The following is a 17,471-nucleotide window of genomic DNA, read 5'->3' as shown; positions in this document are numbered from 1 at the left end:
GATATTCTGGGCAGATTGCTGCAGATTCCTGAAGGAGAGTGACTTAGGTTCTGTCAGCAGCTCATCAGTATTTCAGACAGTTTTGTTGCTAAAATCACTTCTGTTATTCAGTTCTGTAGCATTCTGACATTTACTTTGCCTCTAGTTAAAGGCACGTTTCACTAGTTACTGAATTTGCCAGGGAAAATAAGTAGCGGCAGGAGGAAGATAGCACAGGTATTTATCAGTCCTTAGGTTCAGTCATGATATTGTGAGGACAACAGCCATAGTTGTGTTCATTTCTTGTGAATCTTGAGAGTCTACAAGTCTGATAGAACAGTTGTTACTTCACTGCAAAGAAATATCCTGAGAACACGTGTAGTCATACAATCTGAAAATCTGAGGGACTAGGTTGGTTTAGGAAATAAATTCCAATGTAAGGTTTCTGCAAAAATAAACATTTCCAAGTTTTCACTTAAAATTCTGGCTTGGAAAAAGATGTTTATAATACTTGATTCTCTCCATAGGTTTATATGATATGTCTGCAAGTATGGTGACAGAGTGTAATAGATGAAAAATAAATTGAAAATGTATTGTAAACATAGTACATAAATTCAACAGGAGAAAATGTCAGTGTTAGCTGTTAAACTAATTACCTTGTTCAGTGAATTGAGTCATTCTCTAAGATGACTGGCACCCTTTTAAAAGGTGGTTTATCAGTTTCAGTTTTTATAAAATGTGAAAATTGAGACATGGATCTGTTGCAGTTCTCAACAGCAAAAAAGGACGAGTCTGGTGTGGAATGAATAAGTAAAGTTATATTCACTGACACTTTTCTATTCAAGCAATGAGGGTCTGGTGTCAATATGTATCAAACAGCTGCTGAAGGATTTAAGGATAACTACAGGCACTCCAGAAATAGTGGTTATTTCCTAGTTGTCCGTCTACTTGGTTCTATTTCAACTGATCTTACACTATAAAGATGATCATATTCTTTTCTCTTTCCCTTTGAAGCAAGTAATGGTCCATTAAATACTGAGGAAAAGCAAAAGAGAATTATTTTCAGACTCCTTGAATTCTTTTCATTGTGAAAAAAAAAAAAATCAAACTAAAGAAAGACAAACTTTTTCACTCTACCTGTTTTCTGAAAGGTATTGATCAAGTGATTTTAAGAAAATCTTATCTGCATACACAGAGACATTCTTGTAATCACCTCATGGTACAGGAACTTAGTAGCTCAGAATCCAAATAGATATTTAAACCCTAACATAAATGTAACTTTCTCAGCATCTTGTGACATAGCGCTAGGATTTTTTTTCATTAGCTCTCATGATAGAGGTACTTTCAAAGAGAAAAGTAAAGGAGATGTTGCTTCAAAAAGCCAAATAGTCTGTATCCATCAAGTGCTTGCTCTATACTTCAACAAGCTTGTGTTTAAATAGTCCTTTTAATGATTATTTTTGTGGTTTTGTTATAGGGTGCAATGAAACAAAATTGCCGATATAAAATATATCTGCCTATATTTTGATTATTTAACATCATTGTATGTGGATTTTTAGCCTCTTGGATCTGCAACTTGTTTTCATGGCTTTTGGACGTGTTTTTTTTTTTTTTTTTTTTTTTTATTATTTTTTAATACATTCTGCTATTTTAAGGAGCTTTTTAATCAGGAAACTTGAAAAAACTTTTTCTAGTTTAAATTCTGTCTTCTATTGCTTTCTGAAAAGTTTATCTATAAAGACATGAATATGTTAATTTCTCTTTCTGAGACTCTTTTTTATCCTATTTTTGTTCCACAATAGTTAGATGTATAATTCTAAGTAGACACAATGTTAGTGTAAAATAGAGAAACGGCTTTATTATAAAAATAAGTTAGCAGTGAAATGGAAATCATTAAATGATAATATTACAATAATCATATTTCTAAAGTTTGCAGTGTTAATCCAAGCATCTCATTCTTGTGTGAAATGGTACTTAAGAAAGAACAAATTTTAAACAGTTAACCTTTGAATGGAAGATAGCTGTCACTTAAATTTTGTGGATCAATGATTTTCAAGCAAAGATGAGTTTGTAAGAGAAAAGTTAAGTAGAATAGGGTTTCGGGAGCACTTGTATGTTTGTCAGAGATACTTACATTTTAAAGCAGTAAGAAAATCTGTTTAGTCAAGAAGAGAATATACTAAGGCCATCAGCCAAATTTACAAAATAAATAACATGATGTAAGAGTGAAGATGGTATAAAAACTAATTAAAGTTATAATGGTGACAAAATAATGAAATGAGAACATAGCAACAGTTGTAATGTGTCAGACTATTCCAAAAAAAATGCACAACTTTGATCAATCACGGAAAGTATAGGAAAAGTATAGGAGAAATTGAGTATAAATTTAACTTGATACTTTCTTGATAGTGCTTTTTATATTCTAGATAAACATAATGTTTTTAAAGTTCTTGTTACGTGGAAACCACTTTGTCTTTTGTCTTGTGTACACAGAAACCATCCTTTCTTTCCTTGCCTCTGAAAGATGCCCTTTGTATTCTTGTTCTTTCCTAACAATTCCGAATGCTGTATTTGCATTTTTTTTTTTTTTTTACCACTGTCAGTCACTGTGATGGTATTTTCTGGTATCTGACCCCTGAATCTCTTCAGAATGTAAGTAAATCATTGCGAATGACCATTTCTTTTTGGGCTTGGTGTGTTGTACTTGAGTGCTTTAATCTTGTTAATTTGTTGTTTTAGCCTGTATAGTCATGTGTGAACTGCTGGACAAAAAAGAAGTGATCCAAGAATTATGGGATCCTTGGCCTCAAATTTTGATTCCTCAAATATTTTCTTGCAATATTATTTCATCACTTTTCAATTTAGACTCTTAATTGTACAAGTGGCTTGGCGGTGGTAACTCTCCATATCTCACAGTAGATTTACAAGAGGCTTGGTCTGCTTCAATATAACTGTTGAAAGACTTGGTCTGCTTCTCACTGGGGAGGGAAAATTCACAAAATCTTATTCATTTAATTAATTGAAAGGTTCAACTATGATCAGGTAGAGGGTGCACATACTATAGGTGACAACATAAAAGGAAAAAATAATAGCTTATAACACACACAATCTTGGCCTTTGCTAATGATTAGTTAAGATTGATACCATAATGTAATAATTTGAAAATTATTTCAGTGGGATTTCCTAAGCAATTTGTAATAATAACATTGGGAGATTATGATATAAATTGTCTTTTTATGTTTAGTGAGGTTGTCCTAAAACATCCAGAACACATTGGCAAATGCTTTTTTGAGAATAAGCTCTCTAAGCAGTGAGGAATAAAAAAACAAAACAAAACAAAACAAAACAAAACAAACACCTACCTCGTGCTGTGTTGGCACAGTCAGAACTGTTAGACAAAAACATTCTTTACTAACAATAGATAAAGAAATAAGGCTGATAATCACACCACAGTTTTTATTTAATACTGAGTAACGCATAAACTGTGTTAACAAGCAAATGCAATCCAATAATAAATTATTCAAGACATTTTCATTATCTAATGAAGTGGGATTGTAATCCACAGTCTTTCAACCTCTAATCTTAATGCAAGATCTTCTATCTGTATTTTAGGTGTTTTTTCTTTTTATTTACATTCTTTCTTTGAAAATGAGGTGACCTATTTATCTTGTAGGCTGTGTTAAATTTATTTATTTGTTGGGCCTCACAGTCTACACAGTGATTTACTAGTCAAACATTTTGTTTCAGCAGCTCTGAGAAGGTGAGAAGATTCTTTATTTCTCATGTCTGCTTGATAATAGAAAATGCCTCCAGATAAAGTAAAGTCCTCTCACCCATTCTTTTTTTTGTTTCATGTCAACATATTAACAGAGAGATCAATATTGTGCATAACAATGTGAACTGTTTATAATGCACAATATATTATGTATTATATAGATAATGTAATTGTAAGTTTTAGCATATATGTGTACAGTCTTCTGTGCTATTGACATGGTACAAATAACAAAATATAATAAATATACATAACATTACTCTAAAGTAGGTTGTAGTTCATTCTGAACTTTTCCTGTCAAGTATTATTAATTTTGTTAGCCTGTTTTATCTGCAATGAGAATTATTATACTCTTTTTGAAGAGTTCATGAGGGTTTATGGGCATATAAATAAAACTCCAGTTTGACATATAAATGACAATACAGAATATAAAAATCTCTTGTAGGTCAGACTGAAGTTCATTAGCTCTATGTCTTAGCTTGGTCAGGGGCCAAGATACTTAGAGAAGGTAAAAAGAAAAGCATATATCGAGATGCCCTAGGATTGCTTTGCTATTCACAGGAATTTACAGTTCAAGGACTTCCCAAAGAAATTATGTTGTATTTAATAGTTCTTGACATACTTTTCATCCATTAATTTTTTAAGCTTTTTTCTTTTTTTGATGTTGTTGCATCTCTTTACTTAGCATCTGTAGCGTTCTGAGAAACAGGACTTTGTATCTTAACTGAGTAGTGTGTGAAGGTATTTCTTTCTCCACCTGCTAGTTCCATTGATTGTCCACCTGTTTTTTCAGCTATAAAATCTACTGAGCAACTGTTCTTTGTCACTGTATTTTATTATGTTTCATACAAAAGTCCACTCCTCTCTTTTTTCCATTTCAGAATATTTGAATATTAAAACAAATTTTCAAAAATGACCTTGTAGCTACTTTTACATTTCTCCAACTCATTTCACTTGTAAAGAGCAATGATTAGTTGCTTAAACTTTGAAAATCTCTCTCTATAATTTTAAGATATTCCTATTTTCTAGGAATGTATCTTTTGTGTGAAAAAGTTGGGCTGAAGAGCAGGTATCTTCCTCTTTGTTCAGTCATTATTAAGTGTAAAGAATAAATCCTTTTGTGACTTTATCTGTTTTACAATGAGTAGTTGACTCTTCAATTATGTTATTGAGTGCTTTATCCCTAGAGAGTGTTTAAACCATGATTTATTTATTAGTTTTGAATGAGTTTAGGCTATTTTACCTTTTCAGTTCAGGGGTATGTTGAGAGGTGGCAGATGTATACATTTGCATTCCATGTGAGAGTTCTCTGATACAAACAAATTGAGATTTATGGGCTTTGTGGGCTAAAATTTGTGTAATGTTTTATTTAGCTTTTGTCTGCACTTGAGATTATTTACATTTTTCTCAGGGTATGACAACAGATATAACATGAAAATCTTTTAGATATATATTTTAATCACAGTTTTATTAAACTGAAATGGTATTTGTTGATTTTTACCTTCTTTATTCCTGTCCTTATCTAAAGTCTAAATACTTCTGAATGAAAACTATAATTATTGAGTATTTAGAATAATCTAGAATAAGGAAGGAAGTAGGAGAGGAATGGCAGAAAATCAGGTATGATCATCCTTGGAAAGAGTCCAGTGAGGACAAAATATGTGCTAAAAGCAATGCATGATTGGAAGAGCAGTCAAAGAAAATGCCATAATGTAGTTCAATATAGAAAAAAATACGGGTGTGAACTTTACCTTTGTAAAATTACACATAACTGAAAGAAAGCTCAGAGAGGTAGCTGCCGGAAAAGGTGCTACAATCACTTGGAAGGAAGCCCTTTGCCCTTAATGGAAAGGAGTTTGGAGTGTGCTGTTTTCATAGGCTCATACCTGTTAGATGTAGACACTTTCTGACATATTTCATCTTGATGTTTAAAGTTTTTTTAAAACTGCTTGATGAAGGGAAAAAAGTCTATGGGTAGAAAACCATTTTTTGTGTGTTGTGCTATGAAATCTTACCCAGAATTCATAAGTGTAATTTTGAACAACTTTGGTGTAACAAAGGGACTAAAGTCACCTGGAAGGCTCTGTGTTGGGTAAAACCTAGAATCATTGAATCATCCCAAGTTGGAAGGGACCCACAAGGATCATCAAGTCCAATTCCTGGCTCCACACAGGACCATCCAAAAACCAAGCCATATGTCTGAAAGTGTTGTACAAATACTTCTTGAACTCTGCCAGGCTCGGTGCCATGATCCACTGCCCTAGGGAGCCTGTCCCAGTGTCTGACCACCTTCTGGGTGCAGTACCTTTTCCTAACACTCAGCCTGACCCTCCCCTGTCCCAGCTCCATGCTGTTCCCTCGGGTCCTGTTACTGGTCACCAGGGAGAAGAACCACCTGGTACCTGGTTACAGAAAACGTGGACATTCTATTTGTGATCTTTTTTTTTTTTTTTTTAAATCTGGTGCTGAATTGTTTGTGTAAACTTAGGGAGTTTGCTTAATTTCTAAAGAAGCTACAGTGTCTATAGGCCATGTATGTTCCCTGGCTATACAGTTACTGTATACAACTGCATCTATGGATTTTTGGAGTTTAACGAAGCTCTGTGCTATGTTCTTTTGAGGTGTCAGACGAAGAATCTAAATTCTTTCATTTAGATTAAGTAATTTTCAAGTAGTAATGTAATTTGTCAATCAAACTTACCCTTTCTGAGTGTATTAAAAGTGTCAAATAGGAATCAGGTTCTGGGATAATCTTTTTTACAGACACTTTACTGATGCAGTGGCTCTCAATGTGTTGTAAATTCTATGATAATAAACTCAGATAAAATTATGGCTGTAGCCCTAATGAAGAATAAAGAACTCAAAGAATTCTTCCGTGTCCCTTGAAAAACTGTAGTTTTGTCCTGTAGGTGTCTTTTTTATAGTGAAGTATCAGGCTCTCAAAGAATGTTCTACATAGACCACTACAGCACATCAGTTGAAGACTATGTCTTTCAAACCAGGTGTTTTTATAGAATTTCCCTTGTAAGTCATTATGACCACTCCTAGTGGTACTAGCTGTTTGTGGATGTAGGCTGCTTAGTGCTTTGGTCTTTCTATTATTTTTTTTCTTTAATCATGACTTAATGAATGGGAATATGAAAATCAAGCTTCAAGACTAGTACACAATTTTAAGTATAATGGCGGCTGAAAAAGGTAGGAACAGAATGAGATAAAGGAAGGAAAAATAGAAGGAGTAAAAACATAGAACTTTACCATGCAAGCTGTAAGAGATTTTTTTGAACTTAATGGAAGCAGTATTGCCACTCTTTCATTGTGCCTTTTTTTCCACTTCCACCTGCTTTTAAGGGATACATTTCACATTGCAGAACAATTTTAAATGTAATTCAGGGTCAATTTGTTATTCTTGGTATTCAGACATAGATGTGAGAATTTAGGATCTAAAGTTAAGAGAGGTATTTAGTGAAGTGTGCCATAGAACAATGCCACTTAAAAAAAAAAAAAAAAAGAAAGAAAAAAAGTATACTGGAAATAGTCCATTATCCCTTTGAAGATAGGTTAAATGTGATTCCAAATGTAAAATTTTAAAACCTGGAAATGACTGTCCCATGTAATAGCTACTCAGGGAACCACAAGAAAAGAAGAAATGTTTATTTCAAATAGTATAGGACCCAGTTCAGAACCTTATTGTCAAAGAACTACTCTCCAACTCTTTAGGTCGTTATAATGCAATTAGATTCAATATCCTGACAGGAACAGCAGAATCCATTATACTGCTGCTTAACTTAAAAATAAGGTCGATGTAAAATTGAAGAGTTCATTGAAAGGAAATTGAAAGGACCATTCAAAAGGGTTAAGAGTGTTCAGATATAATGGGGATGTTTTTAAAATATCATATTTAGAGGCTCAGTAGAAGTCCACACCAATAATCAAAATAGATTTTAGAGGGGGGAAAAAGTGTCATCAAATAGAAGAGTCAAAGAAATGAGTAAGTAGGGAATCAATATTCAGAAGGTCCAAGAAATGAAATAACAAAAATCTATACACTGTGCTTAAATATAAAAATATAAAAATATAAAGGCATAAAAAGTATTTTTAAAATTGTTCTCAATGCATAAGTAGCAGAAAGCCTTACAAAGGAAAGGCTAAATGATTCCATGTTTCCATGATCCACATGCAGTATGAAGGAAGAGTTTAAGGGTATTTCCCCATGTGAGGGAAACTCAGTACAGTCACACTGCATGTGAGAAGATTTATTTCAGATTACAGGGCAAGTAGAAGAACAAATCAATCGAATGAAGCACGATGGTTTCTCAAGTGTTAGACTGTTAGGTCTGTAGCTATATGGCTAATTGAAATTTACAAAGCTTTCCCAAGGGGAAATCATGCCTCAGAAATCTATTTGACTTTTCTGAAGTAAAAAAGGTGGATGCTGTTAGTGACAGACCTGAAACAATTGTTTGTGGCCTCAACACACTTCTAAAACAGTGAAATTATATAACTGGGGAATTAAGTAGTACAAAAGTTTGCATCAGTATTTCTTGCGTGAGTGGTCCCCTTAAACCTAAGCAGTATCCTCTAGCATGGGAACAAACATGTAGAAGGTGAAGAGGAGACCTGGAGGGTAGTCTTCTCCAGAGGAACAATCAAACCACTTTAGTGCCTCCTGTGAACTGAAAATATGTTTGATTCTTTCCCTTGCTTCAGTGTTCAAAGAACTGAAATGGCAACTCTTGGCAAAGGTGCTGGAGTTAACTAAATGGGGGAGGTTATGAAAGCAAATGGCAGGTCAAAACATGACTAGCAGAAGAGATTGGTGGAGGAGAGAGAAGTGCAAAGGCACGGCTCACAGGAGTAGCTGTCAGAGGGACAAGCTAGCACAAAGTTAAACTAATGGCTCAGTGATCTTTAAAGGGCTTTGCTACCCAGTATGACTTAATCTTAAATATTGATTAGAGCATTCTACAAGAGTAGAAAACAGTTCAGATAGAAATTGACTCTCCAAAGGAATAGGCTGTGAAACACTATTGCCAAAGTTTTACTCAAGGATTATCTCTGTTACCCCACTTCTCCACTTTTTCAGTTATTTCTTTTTGCCTTTATTAAAAAATACTGTTTTTAATCATTCAGTTCATAACTGCAAATGTTGAAAAACAGCTTATGTTATCAGAAAAGCTAAGGTAATTTTCATGCTTCATTGGTAAGGATGACTACTGTTTTTTTTGTTGTTTTTTTTTTTTTTTTTTTTTTTACAGTGACCTCCTTAAATCTATGTCTTATCCTTATTGCTGCTATCACAATCCTGGCAAAAGGGGACAGCAGGGGAAGGAGAAGTTGCTCTTAGGGATTGGCAAAAGGTCAGCACTGAAGAATGGCAGAAGAATGTTGAATGAATGGGTGATAACCTGTCAGTACTCGTAAATGTAAAGTTATATACATGTTAAAAGCAGTCCTTCAGTGACATCCACAGTGGTGTGCCATGTTTGTGGTTTTATTGCTCAAGAATGACATCTTTGAATTATAATAGGTTGTGCTCTGAAAATGTCACCTCAGTGCTGAGTAGCTATCAAGAAAGCAAATATGACATTAAAAATTATTAGGAACGGGGTAGAGAACGAAAGCAAACATCATTATACCACTGTATGAAATTCTTGCCTTCATCTTGAATCCTGTATGCTGTTCTGGTGTCTCAAAAAGGACAAAATAAAGCTAGAAATGATACAGAGAAAGGCAGCATGGATGATCAAAGGTATAGAAGGGTTTTAGTACAAGGACATGTCTAAGTACATCAGGGATCCTCAGCCTTAGAAAAAATGACTAATGAGGAGGAAAGTGGGAGAGGAGGTTTTAAAACTGAATGGTGTGAAAGAAGGTTCATTATTTCTCATGATTAAAGTATGAGGAGTGAGATTATCATACGGCAGATTCAGAATGTACTGGGAATGTACCTATTTCACTGCATATAGTCAAATTATAGAGCTCTTTGCTAACAGATACCGATTTTGGCCAATGCTTAGAAGGATTTAAAAAAAAAAAAAAAAGGTGGCAATTTTATAGATTCATGGAAAAGAAATCCAAAAAGGCAACATCAAGGATATCATGAAGGAAGTATCACAAGTATCACTATGTTGTTGGTCTTCCTTTGTAGTCTTTCCCAGTCTTCTACCTCTGGTCACTACTGGAGACAGGACGTATGTCAGAGGTGCATTTTCCCTGCCTCTGTACAAAAATTGAGTATGGAGTTGGCCTTTGCTGGCTCTGAAGCCATGCAAGTTTCTGGACATAATCCAGAATACAATTTGCGTAGTCTGTGCTAGGAGGTGAACGCAGAGAATTTAATTATTTTTCTCTTCCACAGTAAAATACCACTGCGATGAATGCTCTAGCTTGAAACTGTCTTAGAGAAAAGCGAAAGCTGACTGCTATCCTTGATCATGCCTTTGATTGTTTTTTTTTATGTTTGGTTTTTTTTTTTTTTTTCAAACAAGGCAGGTTCAATATCTTTACAGTTTTTCTAGAACAATTCTTGGCTTTTACAAAGGGACTGCAAATAGCTTGTCTCTAACGTTTCTGTAGTATTGAGTGACATGGATAGTGATGTATGAACACATATGAATGGCTAATGTACGATTTTTTTCTGCCATGGCTTGTTTTCCTGCTAAATATCATGCATTTTAGAGCCAGAAGAATTTAAAATATAGTTGGAAGAATGTAGACCAAGCCTCTGAGACAGTCTAAAAATAGAGCTTAGGTGGTTTTCCTTTAATCGCACACTGTGGGCTTTAAAATTTCAATCATATATCTACAAAGGTTACTGTGAATTCAGTCCTTTAGCAACTGAAGGCTCATTGCCTCTGAGCAGACCTACTGGGGGAGAAGCTTAGCAACTGGAACTCATCTTACTTGACTTCTTTGTGCTGACCTGGGAATTTGCAAGATGTTTTCTGCGCTGTTTTGTCTGAGGGTTGTTTGAGGCAGTACAAAGAGATAAGCTATTTTTATTTTGTGTTTGCTGCTGTTTAGGTGTTTTTTTTGTTTTGTTTTTTGTTTTTTTTTTTTTTTTTTTTTTGTTTTCTTTTGTAATTCTTTTTTTCTGAACCTGAAAAAGGAAAAAAATAGAATTAGCAATTTATCAGACATGGCTTCTTCTGTACTAGTCTGTACTTATGTATAGGAGAAACATAGGAAGAGAAAAGGTGATTAAAGTCATACTGATTTCCTTCACCGGGTAAAAACCCTTAGATAAATTGGAGAACATTTGTGATGTTGGTCCTTTAGCTATCATTTCCCTCAGCTAACTCGGGAAATTTTAGCAGGAGTGAAAGCGCCATTTCCCACCTTGTAGCCTATCTGTGAATACTGGGTAGGAATCAAGAAAGTCCATCTCTAGAGCAGATGCAGGCAGATTTAATAAGATAGAAGAAAGATTTTTCTTTTTCTGATTTGTGTTCTTTGTCCTGTAGCAGTGCTCTGTCAGAGCAGAGGATAAGTGCCCTAGACAATTGTGTCCAACTTTGGGTTTTGCAGTACAAGAGAAAGTTTGTCAAAACTGGACCAATTACAGCTGAAGCCATCAAGATGTTTAAGGGGATGGATTATAAGGCACTGAGCAGTGTCTGAGAGAGATGGCCTTTTTCAGCCTGAACAAGAGAAAGCTAAAGATGAACATGCATAACTTAAGGGCAGATTGTAGTTGGATGGAGCCACTCTTGGGCTTATGCACGAAGTGCAGCAAAGGAATCTCTGCACAGACATAAGAAAAATTTCTCAGCTCTGATGGTGATCATGCTCTGGTTGCCCAGAGAGAATGAAATCTCCATCCTGAGAAGTTTTTGGAGCTTGGCTGGCCAAGTCCTGAACAACCTGATTTTTAAATTAGGTCTCACTTTGAAGTTAGCCCTACTCTTAGCAGCAGGTTGGACCAGATCGTTTCAGAAGGTTTCTTTCCGACCTTTGTGTGAGCTTATGTAGTGTAGAGAATGTGTAACTACCATGTTTCTCTTGGACTTGGAATAAATTTGCAAATCTTTTTCTATTATTGGGAAGAAAAAAAAAAGTCCATTATTCTCTAAATACTGCATCTCTTTGGCAGTTCATGTAATTCTTCTGGGTCAGTTTTAAAGTGACTTTGCCTAAATTTGTACTATATTCCTGAAGATGTATTATCTGTTGAAGAATATTGACAATCTTGGCACATGAATGCCAGGAATACCCATTTTACTTCTATATTTTGGGATCTGCAATATCTTCTGTCCTACCCTATAAAAAATAATAATTTTTCACTGGTTTGACAAACAAAACTTTGTCAGGTTTTGTTTTGTGTGTCTTTTTTTTTTTTTTTCCTAGTGTTTTTGTTTGTTTGCTTGTTTTTGTTTTTCAGTAAAAGAATTCTATTCAGAAAATTATGTGGACACTGGCATAGCACTAATTTATTCTGGGATCTTTCCAGGAATAAAATTCCAAGTGATTGGTCTGTCACTCCCTCAGTCTTCAGTCTTTCCTTTTCTCTTCCCAAAGAGACAGGTGCTGTATTTGTCCCTGTACAGTCCTCTGTTGTCCTCTGTCCTCCAGAAGCTTGTAGAGATAATTGTTAATGACTCAGAAATTGTTTTATTTTCTATAAGATGAATCCAATCAATCCTAGCTGATTTTAACACATCTGTCTTATCTAAGTATTCTTCAATGTATAATTAACATATTGTTAACTTTGCGATCCTATTTTTTTGACCTTGAATGTCTTGTCAAGATTCACAATTTTGGGAGGGCTAGAGTAAAAGAAATATTACATAATTCAGTTTTACTTTTCCTTACATTTCTTTCTCTACTTTTATATCACCACTGACTTTTTTGTTTACTTTTTTTTAATCAGGTATTTTAAAATTCCTCGCTTTGTTTATTTTGCCCTTTGCAATTTGAAACTCATTTTATTCTTTAGCTTTTTTTTTTTTCTGTTGTATATGCTTTTCTTCTATATTATTCCACTTTATGTGACATTATTTTCCTCTTTTGTTTGATTACTTTTTCACAGCCAGTTGTTGGGGGTGATACCAAATGCAGGTATGCTACAATGCCTGTTTCCTGTCTTTGGGACAATTCATGTATTTAATTTAATCTTCAATAACTGCTAGCATACCTGCACACATTTATATTCAAGTCATCTTATAAAAAGATACCTAAAAAGTTTCTGGAGTTTGCTGAGGTCTCTTGTTTTTGTTGGTGATAGTGCCATTGGTGAGTGTTTTATTTCTGCAACTGTTGTGTCTCATTTTTCCTACATCAGTTTGTGATTGCTTTCCCCTGAAGACCTCCTTCATATTGTTTAATCCATTCTTTGCTGTTAGACAGCACCAAACCTAAAATAACTGCTCCCGTGGTAGCATCTTCACTCTGAAATGAAAATTTGTCTCCAGTGCAATGTGCTGACAAGCTAACTGTCTTAGTTTTGTCACGTGGTACCTAAGTATGGAAAATCTCTGTCACATCTCCTTTAGATACTTTTAGAGTTTTTCATTAACAAAATCCTAAACCCATCTCCCACCACACACACACACACACACATGAAGAAAGTCTTCCTCACTTTCTGGCTGTAAGAGCTTCTATATAATCTGCTCTTTTACTTTCTTATCTTTGCCCCCGCTTCCCAATATTAAAAAAAAATAATAATAATTTTATGTCTGTTTCTCTGTATTATAGCATGTATGTGTGTTCTTGAAACAAAGCACTTTTTCACTTTTATTCCTTTGTGAGAGGTTGCTTAATAAGTGATTTGTTTCATGCCAATACTCCAGTCCTGTGATTTATCTCACAAAGCTCAGTGAAGCCAGTTATATCTTCACTTGTTAGTTAATGTCTCATTATTTTGCTTTCTTTCAGCTGTGGTCATAGCATGTATAGGTCCCTTTCATGTTCATCAAGTTGCACTGCCATTCTCTCTGTGTGCCCAAGGAAACTTAGTCATTGTGGTTTTGAACTATGACCTGTTCAAGTTAAATACTTTCAGAGTCTTTGATAAGCTTTGCAGCTATCAGGACATCTCTGTGTTGCTATCAGGTTATTGATGTAGGCATCTAATTAAGTTAAGTTAGGATCTTTGTTCTGCCTGTCCTGTTGGTGACAGTTCCAGCTTAGCTGTTACTTGGGAAATTAACTTTTTGCAGTGTAGCTTTTTCTGTTGCACACAGTATAATTTTTATGTGCCTTTAGCTCTAGCCTATGAACTATCTAAGAACTATGGCTTGCTCCTGATCACAGCCCCCAGTTGTGCTTTTCAACTTTTCTTTCCTGATCAAAAAGTCATATTTGTATATTTTTGTAACCTTTCATCGATCAAAAACTTGAAGTTTCCTGTAAATGTGAAAGTTTGAAGACTGCACAGAACTTAAATAGTAATCTGAACAAACCCTCTACCAAAGGGAATGTCAAATGTATACAGACTTGTTCTGGAAGCTGCCAGAACTCTCTGAATGGATCTACAGCTCTTTCGGCGTCTTGCCAACAAGGTTTCCCTGTGTAGAGAAAGAAATTTATTTCTCACGTGCTTGCTCAAGTCTTTTGGGTCTGTGACCAAACAGTCAGCTGTCTGGTTGTTTTTTTCCTTTTTCTGTTCTTTCCTTTTACTTCTTGCACAAGTAAACACCCTGACCGCAGAATTATTTTGGTGTTCTCTTAAGGTGGAAGAAGTGTTTCTAGGAGTAGTAATTTTGAAATTATTGGTGTCTTCACTTCCACTGTATAGTATTTATAGACTCCATCCAAAGCTTTAAGACATCTACAAATGTTTCCTCAGCTGTTTTGTCCTTTTGTATGCTTAACATGCTCCCTGCTGCTATGCCATAGTCATGCCTGCACAATCACTTTTGAATATGTTAGTGGAACTTTAGTGGAATTTAGCAAGGTTAGTGGAATTTTCCACTGCAAAAACACATTCTACTCCAAAAACACAACTTAGTTTCTCACACTCAGTACATATCTTTTGATGAGAGCAAGAAGCTAGCATGGTACTAATCCCATGAACTTCTGTCACAAATAGGTAAAAATGTATCCAATACTCAATGTAGATAAAACCCGGACAGTAATCTCTGCATTTCAAACATGCTTTTTTCTTGCCAATGCTTTTGTTCAATGATGCTATCACTGATTTTTATAGTATACTGACTTGTGTTTTCATGCACAATTTAATTCATGCTAGTGTCCCTATGTTTCTGGGCTGCTGATCTGCTCATCATCCACCTTAACATTGTCTTTGCCTCTCTTGACGAATGCCTTTTGATAAATAAGACTGTTTGCTCTGTTAAGACTAGCTACATGCACAATATATATATTTCAGTTAAATAAAAAAATTCTACCTGGCAAGTGAAAAGTGAAGTGAAAAGGAGCAGTTGCAATCCAGCACAGGGGCAGGGAGTCAGAAGCTCATGGCAGAAAAGAAATCCTGAAGGGACCAGAATACTGAGGCTAGAGCCCTCTGCAAGAGAGCCTCTTCTGCTGTAGGTTGCAAGTTTAAATAGTAAGTGGGTCTTACTTATTATTATGCTGCAAAATCAATGACAGACCTAAATGTTTGGAGATTGCTGTCAAGGACACACACATCGTGAAAGTTTCTGGAAACCATTAAACAGAATTTTATTTAAAAAAAAAAAAAAAAAAAAAAGTGTATTTGATGACAAAACTCAATTCAAAATTCCAGGTTTCATATCACAATGTTTTGAGCACTTCATGGCTATACTGGCAAATCTATCTACAATGTATAAAGTACATTTACAATACTTCAACTAAAATATATTACTGATATTTTTAGAAGAACAGTAATTTTCTCAATAAAATTGTCATAAAATCCCTCTATGAAATTAGATGTCAAAACATTTTTAAAGTTGTTGAAATTATTAAATTAAGGCTCTTTATTCACATGCTATTTCTTTATGTAATTTTTTAAATAATATATAGTAATTAATGTAGATTAGGCTTGAAATTCATAATCCAGAGAGAAAGGCAGTTTTGAGCTTAGATTTTAGAGGTTGATAGTTCTTGCAGAATAATTAAAAGTCCATGTGAAAAAAATGGGAACATTAACAAATATGATTAATTTTTGGTAGATTTTATCCTTCTGCTTGGTAGAAAGACCAATTCATTTTTTATGAAGCTGCCAAGGATCTTTGGTCTTTTAGTTAATGCAACATAGTCCTGAGATTCATCAGACTGTCAGATCCATGAACCCTAGCCACATTCAAAGGGTGTTTAATAATTCAAAAAGGAAGTTTCCTTGTATCTTCACAGTAAAAGATGGAGTTACTGGTTAGTCTCTACTATTAAAGAAGTATTCAATGTGTGAAAGATTGATTTTGAGATAGTTAGTATTTAAAGAGTCATTGCAGGAAAAAAAAAATATTTTTGTTTTAATATATTCTACCACTTATTATATAGAATTATATTTCTAACTGTATCCTTTATTTGATAAATGTTTTACATTGGGAAACTCTTAGATCTTCTCTTTCTCTAAGCAGAGAATTAGAACCAATTTCTGAAACTTTGGAGGAAAGTCCAATGTATGTTATAGATTGTTTTTTTTTTTTGTTCCATATTAAAAAAAAAAAAAAATCTATAAAATTTGTTCCAAATGATAGGATTTTAGACAATTTTATATATGTATCAGATAATCTTGCTGGTACATTAAGCAGCACATTTCAGCCTCAGCTGCTTTTTGACAACAGAAATTGATAGTTGTTAGCACCTTCCTGTCTTCTGCTATCAATTATGCAGACATGTTTTCCCATAACAAAGCCAGTCACTTTTATGGAACATAATTGTGAGATACAAATAATTTCAGTCAGACTCAGCAGTATGCTATAAATAAAGCACTTTAGTGACAGCACTGTGATCAGTGCTAGACAACAATGCTGTAAAACAGTTGAGTGATCTGCACTGCTTGCCTCAAAAGGATGCAGCATGAGTGGTGCAGCACTTTCAGGAGTGCTTGTCAAATTGTCTTCTACTCTAAAGCGTAAGTAGAAGTTGAGAAGAAAGAAAGTAAATGTGGGTTAGCTATGAATTTCTGCAACAAAACATGGTTTTCTGAGAGGGAAATTTTATTCCTCACTTGCTGAATCAGTTATTTTCACAAATATGCTCTAGTATTCATAAAGGCATATAAGTATCCAGGAAGTAACCCTCTTAAACTATAATAAAAATGGAATAAATGACTTTTTGTGAAACATTTCTACTATTAGAGCCACGAGTACTTTACAAAGGTACTTCTCCTTTAAAATTCTTTCTTATACAGAATAAAAGCTGCTTGCCTATTACATTTGGTAGAAGACAGATGGGTTGTCTTTGACAGATTTACTTAGCACTGGGAGAAGACGGCGACGAGGGACAGGACTGGATGAATCACTCCAGTAACCTGTAAACCACTCACAACTGATGTTTTCTCTAAGTGGGTTCCTATACTGATTTCTTCACATGGCTGGCAGCACATCTGCAATGGAATCAAACAGGCACTTTCATCACAGAATCACAGAGCGGTTGAGGTTGGAAGGGACCTCTGGTTGTCATTTGATCCAAGCTCTACTTGAGTAAGTTGCCCAGGACCATGTCTAGACAGCTTTTGGATATCAGAAAGATATTCAAAAGATAGGATGGAGACTCCATGACCTTTCTGGGCAACCTGTACCCCCACAATGAAAAAAATAATTCCTAGTTTTTAGAGGGATCCTCCTGTGTTTCT

At 34.7% G+C, this 17,471-nt stretch overlaps 1 protein-coding gene across 6 annotated transcripts in view; it reads left to right on the top strand.

The window, feature by feature from the left end:
• Positions 1-17,471, top strand: part of KCNIP4 (potassium voltage-gated channel interacting protein 4) — a 444,218-nt gene that overhangs the window by 148,588 nt on the left and 278,159 nt on the right. Inside the window, exon 1 of one of the 6 annotated variants that reach the window (XM_084518861.1) lies at positions 2,592-2,631. The exons of the other annotated variants lie outside the window; for them this stretch is intronic. The gene's annotated coding sequence lies outside the window, so the exon portion shown is untranslated. Of the gene's footprint in view, positions 1-2,591; positions 2,632-17,471 lie in introns of those variants that run through there. 6 annotated transcript variants of the gene reach the window in all.

Source organism: Aythya ferina, assembly GCF_964211825.1.
Source record: "Aythya ferina genome assembly, chromosome: 4".
NCBI classification, from domain to species: domain Eukaryota; kingdom Metazoa; phylum Chordata; class Aves; order Anseriformes; family Anatidae; genus Aythya; species Aythya ferina.
The sequence above is the reverse complement of the archived record's forward strand: the minus strand, read 5'-3'. Positions and strand labels throughout refer to the sequence as shown.